Source organism: Hipposideros armiger, unplaced genomic scaffold (assembly GCF_001890085.2).
Source record: "Hipposideros armiger isolate ML-2016 unplaced genomic scaffold, ASM189008v1 scaffold_164, whole genome shotgun sequence".
Taxonomy (NCBI): Eukaryota; Metazoa; Chordata; class Mammalia; order Chiroptera; family Hipposideridae; genus Hipposideros; species Hipposideros armiger.
The window spans coordinates 1536218-1546076 of NW_017731514.1; the positions used below are offsets into that span (position 1 = coordinate 1536218).

General features: G+C 47.3%; 1 protein-coding gene across 1 annotated transcript in view; it reads left to right on the forward strand.

Moving 5' to 3' along the window:
- Nucleotides 1-45: 45 nt before the first annotated feature.
- The window catches only part of PPARA (peroxisome proliferator activated receptor alpha), a gene marked incomplete in the record, with an annotated part of 80527 nt that continues 70713 nt past the window's right edge, over nucleotides 46-9859 (forward strand). Inside the window, 2 exon segments of the mRNA XM_019651695.1 lie at nucleotides 46-410; nucleotides 960-1118.

Below are 9859 nucleotides of genomic sequence, written 5' to 3' on the forward strand. Positions count from 1 at the left end.
CGGCGCATGCGCGGGGCCGGGGCGCGGGCCGAGGGCGCTCGCAGCTGGCTGGAGCGGAGGGACGTCGGGCCCAGGGGCCGCCCCCTGCTCCGCCTCCCTCCCAGCACGGGGGCCTGCCCCGAGCCCCGGCGTCCGCGGCGGTAGCTGGGGGCTGCGCCGAGGTCGAGGCCGGGACCTCAGCGACACGGGTCCTCCGGTGGTTTCCCGGGAGGGAAGGCCCACCAGGCGGGACGTGGGGCGCGCCCTCCCCTCAGCGCGGTCGAGTTTGGGCGTCACCGGCGGGGGAGCGTTTCTCGAGATTCCCGGGGTTCCCCGAAGCTAGGTAGCCCGAGGCCCCAACAGACTGACAGACCGACCCTCAGGGCCGCGCGCCCGGCGGCTACGGTCCGACGGGAGAAGCTCACTGGCGGGTTAGTTCACAGCCATGGGACACCTTTGAGCAACTGCCTCACTTTGCGCCCGAGCGCAGGCGGGCGACCCGAACGGGCCGGGACCGGCGAGCCCAGGGCAGATTCCGCCGCGCGACGCCCACCCGAGTCCGGGGCCCCGCGGGTCCGGTGCGGGGTGTCCGCGCCCACGTCTCCCCGGGGCCCTGGCCGCGCGGCCCCAGGGGTGCAAGGTGGTGCTGGCGGAGAGTCCGGAGGGTCGGTTCCGCCCCACGCCCACCCCAGACTAACAGGGGACACCTGCACGCCCGTGTTTTCCTCGCCTTTTTGAGTTTAAAGGAGTGACGGCGTGCCCCAAATGTCAAGGTTCTTTCTAAGAAAAGCCCATTGTTGTAGAATGGCTTGGGTTTCGCGGGGCGCTCTGGCACCTTCGGGGCTGCGCGCCCACCCCAACCCCAGCCACCCCTCCCCAAACCAGAGAGTACGGGGAGGGACGCAGGGTTTTCCTAGTAGCGACCCTGCCACACCATTGCCTTTGAAGAAGTGGGGTCACGGTGACTTTCCTCTCCCAAGGTGGTGGAGAGAGCTGGGGAGAATCCAGAGGACAGAGACATCGTAATCATTTCCTCCTTTACCTTCTCACTGCCAAGGCCACAGTTAAAGGCCCTGCCTCCTCTGCGAAGTAACAGTTTGCGGCGAGACGCGCGCGGAACCAACACGCTGTCCTTACAGGTAAATAAAGAGAAGGTTTGATTTACTCGCGTTTCCAAACCGAAATGCTCAAGCGTTTACGTCCATTGCCCTGCAGACTAGCCATTTGAGGGTTAATCATTACTTTGTGATGCAACGTGGGATATATTTTTGGTGCTTTGAAAGTAAGATAAATGTGGGTAGAGTCCCTTTTAAGTTCTGAAAACTTGCTCGTGTCAGTTTCTCTAGGAACTTCCTTTCTGTATGGCAGGCTGGCTCCATGTAATTTAAAATTAGATAATGTAACTGTGAGAAATGATACTACCTAACTGAAGTCACAGACCTTGACGCGAGCAGCATGCCAGCTTTAGCTGCTTTTATTCGAATTTGAATATCACGCCGATGGCTTGCTGAGATAGTAGCAGGAGGTCAGGTCTAGACCTGCCATCAGCCTGGACAGGGATGCCTGGAAAAGTGGCCGGATGGTACAGATTTCTTGGTCACTCCCCAGAGGGGCCAGTGAGCCTGACAAAAACTCTATGCAACTTTGAAGCAAAAGCAAATTCATTGATGGTAGGAAAAATGCCTTTCTCTCTTTTTTTAATCTCTTAGGCATATAAGAACCATTCCATAATCATAAAATAGTTCTTTTTACTAGCTCATGTTTGTCAAGCTTGTAAACTGCTTTTTAAACATTGTATGTGTGTGAGAGAATGACAGAGGAGAGAAAATAACGTATTTTTTTCTATATAAACTTTTGTAATCTGCTTTATAAATTATTAGGTTATGAAAAATATTTTCCTGTGTGTAAATTTGTGTTGGATCATTTTCAATATCTATATAATATTCCACTGTGTGTAGATACAGTAAGTATTTAGCCAATCCATATATATATGGATATATAAGTACATACCATATTTTGCTGTGTATAATGCACACCCACATTTTTGGCCCAAACTTTCAGGGGAAAAAAATCTTTAATTTTAATTTTTTAATGCAAAATTTTATGTTTACATTTAGGTACTTATTTTTGGTATTATAAAGGAATTTTAGCATTTATTTTTTAACATACTATGGTACAATAAATTTTATGTAACAAATAATTACAAAACACAAGAACAGGTACAAGGTACAAGAAATTTTATGTGCTGGTAACAAATTTCTGATGTCTACGCATCATAGAAGGCTAAGAACTCTTCGTTGTTGCAAATTCGTCATAAGTTCTACAAAGCCGATTATTGTATTCCAGGGTATTTTTTTTTTGCATATGGATATCATTATTGATTTCTAGAGTTATACTTTTAACTCATAAGCATAAATAAAAATTAAAAACACACAGATACGGAATTTGTATTACCCATGTATAATGCACATCCTTATTTTTCCCCTCACAAATTTGGGCAAAAAAGTGTGCATTCTACATGGCAAAATAACGGTATATATTTAATTCATTCATTCTGTAAATATTTATGGAGTAGCTGCTTTGGGCTGTTGTACTCAGTATTGATTGAATACGACAACCATGGATCTGCTCATGAAACTGATTTTTATACCAGAATATAAAAAAGAAACTTAAAAGATTGTCCTCATCGTCTTAAAAGATGAAACTGGAGTGCGGAGGGGGAAATTGTTTTTGCCATAACATCTTACTGTTTAAGTGCTCTTTTTCTGGAAGAATAAATATTCTTCAATTTTTAAAAAGATTTTTAAGGAAAATGTTTCTTTGCTTGTGTACACAGAGTTTAAACATGCCAAATCCTTTTCTCTCTTTTTTCCTCTCTCACAGCCTCTGCATGTGAGGATGTAGTCTTAGTGGCAAATGGAGCTGGGGCCTTAACTTGCGTGGCCGTCGTCTTTGTGTTTGGCGTTCACACTGATTTATTGTCTTACAGTTTGAGGATGTGGCCTGGATAATTCCTGCTTTCTTGGAATTTGAGGGCCTCTGTTTATATTTTTGTTTTTGGCGGCTTGGTATAGAGTCAGGCTTTTCAGTGCTTCATAGACATTTCAAATAAAGGCCGTTTCTGTCTGTAGGCGAGACATGTGCTGTTTTTGCTATTCCTGCCTTAATAATTACACAGAACAAGCTAGCTTGCCTCTAAGGCCGTGTGGTCAAGGCAAATTAGGCAAAGAATTTTCATTTCCAACTTGGTGTTAAGATAGTTTTAAGGTACGAACCTAACAGGAAAAGCCCTAGGTGCCCAGTGGACTGTATTTTAAAGAACTTGTATCTTCTTCCAAGTATTTCTTTCGCTTGCAGGCACTGAGATTCTTACGGAAAGGAACACGTACATGTGAATTTTCTGGCCTGTTCTGTGGGTAACAGACATAACTAGTCCGATTTGCTCCGGAGGTGTGTGCGTTCTTTGCTTCTAGTATATTTAATTACTTAGCATTGTGTAGGAGCGATTTTGTGGTGTCTGGAAGTTTCTACACTTCAAAAAGTGAAGAATTTATGCCTTACTCGGTCAGACCTAGTATAGTTATTTTTGTGGTTGTGCCGCCTCTGGTTTGATGTCAGCATATACTACAAGAAAAAATGTTTGGAAATTCTGGGTTGTATCAGAGGGGTAGCTTGATATGGTAGAAAGGGGTTAGGCCATTCACCATGAGACTGGGATTCCTATCCTTAGCTGCTGTTCTCATCAGAAAACCCTCTCTGATGGGTTGGGAGGCTCAAAAGTCATGTTTTACATGATGACTCTTTGTATAATGTGCAGAACTGTGGGCAGCCCAGGAGGTGTCTTAAAGATGCAAACGCCACGCCCTAAGTGCCTGCCCCTGTCAGCCACATCAGACACCTGCGTCACTTTTGCTTTGACCACTTTATGACTTCTCAGAGGCTTTCAGAAAGCAACACACCTTCCCCCAGACACACAATTTTGGTTTTTTTTCGTTTTTGACTAGGTAAATAAGAGTGCTACAACAGTAAGAACAAAACGGCCACGAATGGTGTGTGTGTTCCCTGACCGTGGATAGGCCCTCAGGCTTTGGTGGTGGTACATTTTGCTTGAGTCCTTCCGGTGTCTCTGGTATTGCTAGGCCACGCAGAGGATCATTCCTCATCTTTGGAGGGTCTGCAGTCACAGACGCTGTCAGGTCGTCTGGACTTGGGCACGGTGTCCCAGGCGCCACCTGCATCACCGTCCCTTGTTTGTCTAACTTTCCCCACCGAGTCAAACTTGCTGAGAGTAGAACCCATCGTACTCCTTTCTGTCCCGCTGGCCCTACAGGCTGAGTAGGTACTTAAAATGTTCAGTGAACGAATATGCGAGGAACAGAACTCAATTCAACCAGTATTTGTTGCTGGGCCTCCGTTTTCTACAGTTCTCAAAATGGGGGTGGCAGCTGGTTGGGGGTGGGTACCTAGAAGTTCAGACAGAGGCCTGCCCACTGTAATAGGATGCCCCCTTGGCATTTTGTAGCTTCTGTCATCTCTCAGATAGCAAGAGCACATTCCTCCATCGGGGGGCGCCACGCCGGACGTCCCCGTGCAGTCCCCAATGTGAATGTGTTATACAGGTGGTGGTTGCAGTTGACACTGTTCTGTTCATAATTATCACTAGGTCTGGGGTATAATGTGCATTAAATAGACGTTTGATGAGATGGCTTGAGAATCTAATGAAATAAAATGCTCTTTCTTTGTGCAAAATCATGGATTCAAATTGCAAACGACAGACTCAGTCGGAAAGGGGTATGTTTAAGTCTTTGTGAGTTGGGAAGTGCTTATGTTTAACAGAGCAAGGGTCCTGCAGACATTCCAGCTGTGGAGATAAGATTTACACAGAGAAATTAAAACGCCTTGATAAATAGCGTTGTGTTCCAGTCACTCATCTGACTGCTTTTATTTTGCTCTATTTTACGAGATTTGCAAATAAAGAGAAATGGTGGTTTCTATTCTGATTGCTTTACACTTTTCAAGGAGACCACAAGTAAACCTTTGAAAAAGCATCACTTTGAAAAAGTTAGGATGATATATTTAGAATGACTACTTGTCTCAAAGGTTATGAAGCTTCCTATGAATGATTTGAAATTGTAGTTAAGTAAATGGTATCTCGTAGTTCCCCTTTTCTTTCCATTTTTAAGAGTGAGTGTGGCCCCAAGTTTTTTTGCAGCCATTTGTAACTGAATAAGTCTGTGGTTATGTGATAACCACACCGAGGTGACAAATTGCCAAGCTCTAGTGAAAGAGACTAGGTTATTTAGAGGTTGACATGTGGATATGTCCCGCTCTGAAATACCTTAAGTAGGTGTCAGCCTTACATGAGTATTGAAATGCATATTTGCAGTTAAGCAATATGCTAATAAAAAAAACAGGGTTGCAGAATCAAGTGACAGTCAAATCTTGATTATCTGAAAGCAAGTTTTTTTCTATTACCTGTACGTTAAATGGGGTGGTGGTGTTGTTTTTTAATCAGAATTTTTAGAAGCGTTTTCAGGCAGCTTTCTTTTTGGACCAGTTGACGTTTAGTAGGCTGCCAACACGAGATGCATACTTCCCTCTGTCTAAGTTTATGAGTACATTTGATCAGTTCGAGACTGCCACCTCATTCAAGCTCATTTTATGGGACAGCTTGATAACTGGGTTAGTTGTCTGATTAACTGTCCACTCACTTTCTATTTCTGTTTTTCTGTCTGTTTTTTGGGCATGGGATTCATGTGAATGATGTTCAAAGGGGAAATTGTTCCTAGAAATTTGAAATCTGTTTTAAATCGAATCATCGCATGGTGTGTGGAAGTTATTTACAGTAGAAACAAAGGGCAGTATTTGATGAGTTTACACCCTGGGATTTTAGGATTATGAAGTGAGGGTTTTGCTTGAGTATTACAATCACCTTTCTGTCCACTTTGAGAAACATGACAGATCTGTCAGCAGATCTAGACAGGGGAGCTTCGGTCTCCACCCCGTCCCTGCAGAGAAGTTGGGCCACAGCAGGCGGACCAGGGTGCACAGGAGTGCAGAAAGCGACCTGTGTTTGCTTGGTTCCATGGAAAAACTCACTTGTGGAGAGCATTTTCCAGGAAGGAAGACATTTTGTTGCTGTAGTTCTCAAATCATAAAAATAAACCTAGTCCATTATATTCAGTGAGGCGTCCTGGAAGAGACAGCAGGTTTTTGTTTTTTTTTAAAGTTCAGTTGTACCACGACGTTGACAGTGAGAGCTTAGTGGGAGGCTGTGACGAGTAACAGGCGTGAAGAAGAGAGAGCTCTCCGAGGCTTTAAAAGCATTCAAAGCTGGCTTTCCTTGAGAGGAAAGGCCAGCACAAACAGGTTAAAAGAACTTGTGTGACAAGTGATAACAAGTGAACGTGGGGGGGGGTGCTGGTGTCTGGAATGGAGAAAGAAAGTTCTAGAACTGGGAAGAAGGTAGGGCAAAGGTGCGTGCACTCACTGGGGGGGGGGAGGCAGGAGTTTTGAAAGAGACAGAGAGTCCATTGGTGGCGGGTCAAGGGCTGCCCACCCACTGCTGGAGCAGCCTGAACACCAGAGATTGTCACTGCCAGCCGAGACAGGAAGTACATCCAGGGCTGGCGTGCTGAACCAAAAGAGGAAGGTGAGCATTCCTGACTGAGGGTGACAAGGGATGGTGACCCAAGGGGTAAGTAAGTGGAAAGCGGTAGTCATTCTTTCAAACTCCTGGGCTTTTTGTGTGAATTTAGAGTGCAGGATATCAATATAAGATGAGAAACACATGGTATTTTTCTTTTACTCTGGAAACTGAAAACTATTGACTTTTCCCCTGCTCTATTCTCTTTACTTAGATGAATCTACCAAAGTTAGCTTTTAGTGTGTAGGTCAGAAGTCTAAGTGAAGGTGAATATTTAACCACATTCAAGGACAGCCGATAATCTTTAATATGAATAGAGGCACAAGACTTAAGAGAAAGAAGAATCTAGAAGGGAGAAAAAGGCAGCTGTATCCAAGGACTGACAAAGGCATAGAATACCCAGGAAGCGTGCGGTTACTCTGTTATGGAATGAATGGATTTAAATGTGGGCTTTCAGAGTAGCATAAACCGTTTTCTGGAAGGCGTTGCAGAAAGATACGTTCCCAGTTACAACTGGCGAAATCTCTGAGAATGAAACTTCTGAAAGAGAAGAGCAAGCAATTAAATGCAGAACTCAGAAAAGGAATTCGTTTTATGAGACCAAAGGATGAAATTCCAGCCTAAGACATGAACACATCCATCCACCTCGTGTTCTGTCAGCGGCCGCCGTCATGTCCACACACGTGAAGTGAAATTGTCAAGGGACCCCTTCCTGACGGTGTGTGCCCCTTCCCCAGGGCCCGGCTGCCTTTCGCTCCCCTGTGCCTCCCTTCAGTCTCTGTGGTTCCAGCCAGCCTGGATCCGGACAGCCTGGCCACCTCCCTAGAGGCCCCTGCCCTTGGGCACCGTTGTCATGACCTCAGGCCCTGTATCCACCAGCCTTCCTGTCACCTCAACCCTCTTGGAGACTCAGACTCAGAAGGTTTGGTTTTGAGTCGCCCTGTCTTCCTCCCTGTCCAGGAAGTGGCCTCTGCTGGGGCCGTAGAAGCAGGACAAGTGCAGGGTCCTGCCCGCCGCTTAGCAGCTCGACCTCGGATGGACGGCTTATCTGGCCTGTGCCTCAGTTTCCTCATCTGCAAGTGGGGTGAATGCTAGTGCTTTCCATGGGTGGGTGGTTGTACCTGGCACACAGTGCGAACTCTGTAGATGTTTCTTTGCTCATTGCTCATTCTCAGCTGTAACATTGACTCACCCACCCTTACTTGCTGGGTTCTGTGGTGCGTGGAGAGGTGTGGCCCTGACTCCCGGGGGCCGCCATTCTTTCCACACTAGCCATTGCCAGTTTCTGTCACTCACCTAGGACACTCCCTGACTTGATCCTCAGCCACCACCCCATCCCATGAGATATCCACCCTTGAGACCTCGGCCTAAAATTTTCTTAGGGCAGCCTCCCTGACCTGCCTGCCCAGGCCGACCTCTGATGCGAACACTTACTTAGAACCCTCAGTGCTTTCCTCCAAAACACGCATGTATGATGTGTGCATTTGCATGGCAGCTGGATGAAGGTCCCTCTGCCCATGAGTTGCAGACCCCCAGAGGTCAGAAGCCATAGCTGCCTCATTCACCATTGTCGCTGAGCACACCGCCAGCAGATGCTACAGGAGCACTTGGTGAGCCTGTGGCTCCCACTGGTCCCCCCTGAGATTCCTTCTAGGCTTAATCAAATGCCACCTCCCTCGTGAAGCCTTCTTTGATCCTCCCCAAACTAGATGCAGGAATTTTGTCCTTCAGGTAACCCTCTGGCAGTTTCAGTCTCTGATTAGACGTATTCTGCCTTTACTGTGGCAGTTGTCCATTGAATACTTCAGTCATTTCTTCCTGAGCTCACTCATTTAGTCAGCAGGTCTTTCCTGAGCACCTACTATGTGCCAGGCAGTGTTCTGGGTGCCGGGGAAAGCAGCAGGTGCAATCACCTGCCTATAGAAAGCTCTGTATTACATGAGACATGTGGCTCCCAGGCTGAGGGTAGCCGGCAGGGTCGCTAGATGGGGCAGGAGCCAACTTAGAGAGCAGGTGGGTGAGGGGCAGGGGACAGAGGGTGGGGTGGGTGTGGCTGTTCTCCCTGCCGCACCATAGGGGGCGGGGTGGGAACCCAGCAGCATTTTAACAATGATCCGAGCCAGCGTGTGGCTCAATTCATATTTATCTTTAAATTCATACTTTCCCTTCACTAAAAGAGCTAAGTTGGGAGAGAGAAAAGAATGAATACAAATTATTCAGGAAATTTCAGAACCCAGTTTAGTTCTTCTGATAATTATCTTAAGGGCATTAAGTGTGCAAGTGAAATCCTTTTGACGCACTAGGGTCAGCAGAATTGAGTCTTAGGTGAATATTAGCTGTGACCACATGTCCAGTGACCTGCATTCAGGAAGTAGGGTCCACCTACGAGTGGAGCAGCTGCCTTGTCTCTGTCCCGGCAGTTCCAGCATTAAGAGCAGGTAGGCGCTCCAAGCAGTGAGTCTCTCCTGGTCCCATAAGCATGATCACTGCTCCCGGAAAGGCCAGCTGGAAGGGACAGGAGCTGCTTGCTGTGTGTGCCCCTGGCTTGACACTGTTGGCTTTGATACAAGTGAAAGGTAAATTCTGACCTGGCCAAAGGTAAGCCCCTTTCCTAGAATAACAGACACCGAGTGGTGTCAGGGCCCTCGAGGGCAGGCTTGCCTTGTGGTGGGGTGTGGGAGGGAGGCAGCTGTATCCTGTGGGGGCCTCATGAGCCAGTCCCCTGCGGCCCTCCTCCCAGGGCACGATGATGTGCTGAGCGGCCTTCCGTGAGGCTCCCTAAAAAGCAGGCAGCGGGATGGGTTTGAGTTGTTATTTAAGTCAAGTTTATTGAGGATAATTTACATACAGTAAAATTCATCCCTTTTTTTTTTTTTTAAAGTTTTTATTGGGGAATTGGGGGAGGGGAAACAGACAAGTTGCTGTCCTTTTGTTTTGTTCTTCAATCTAGTTGTGGAGGACGTTGCTTCACTGGCCCATGTTGGTGTTATCATTGCGCTCTTCCCAGGTGAGGCAGTTGCTCACCGGCCATTGGACGGCCACTCACGGCAGCTCACGAAAGCCCATGCCAGCTGCCAGCCATTCACGGTAGCTCATGGCAGACCACTGCAGGCCAGCCCCACTGCAGCCTACGCCGTGGCCAGCGACTCACGGCAGCCCAGCTCCAGGTTGAGCTGTTGTTCACCATCTTAGCTGTAGAGGGCACAGCATCACTGGCCCTCATGTGGGATCTGA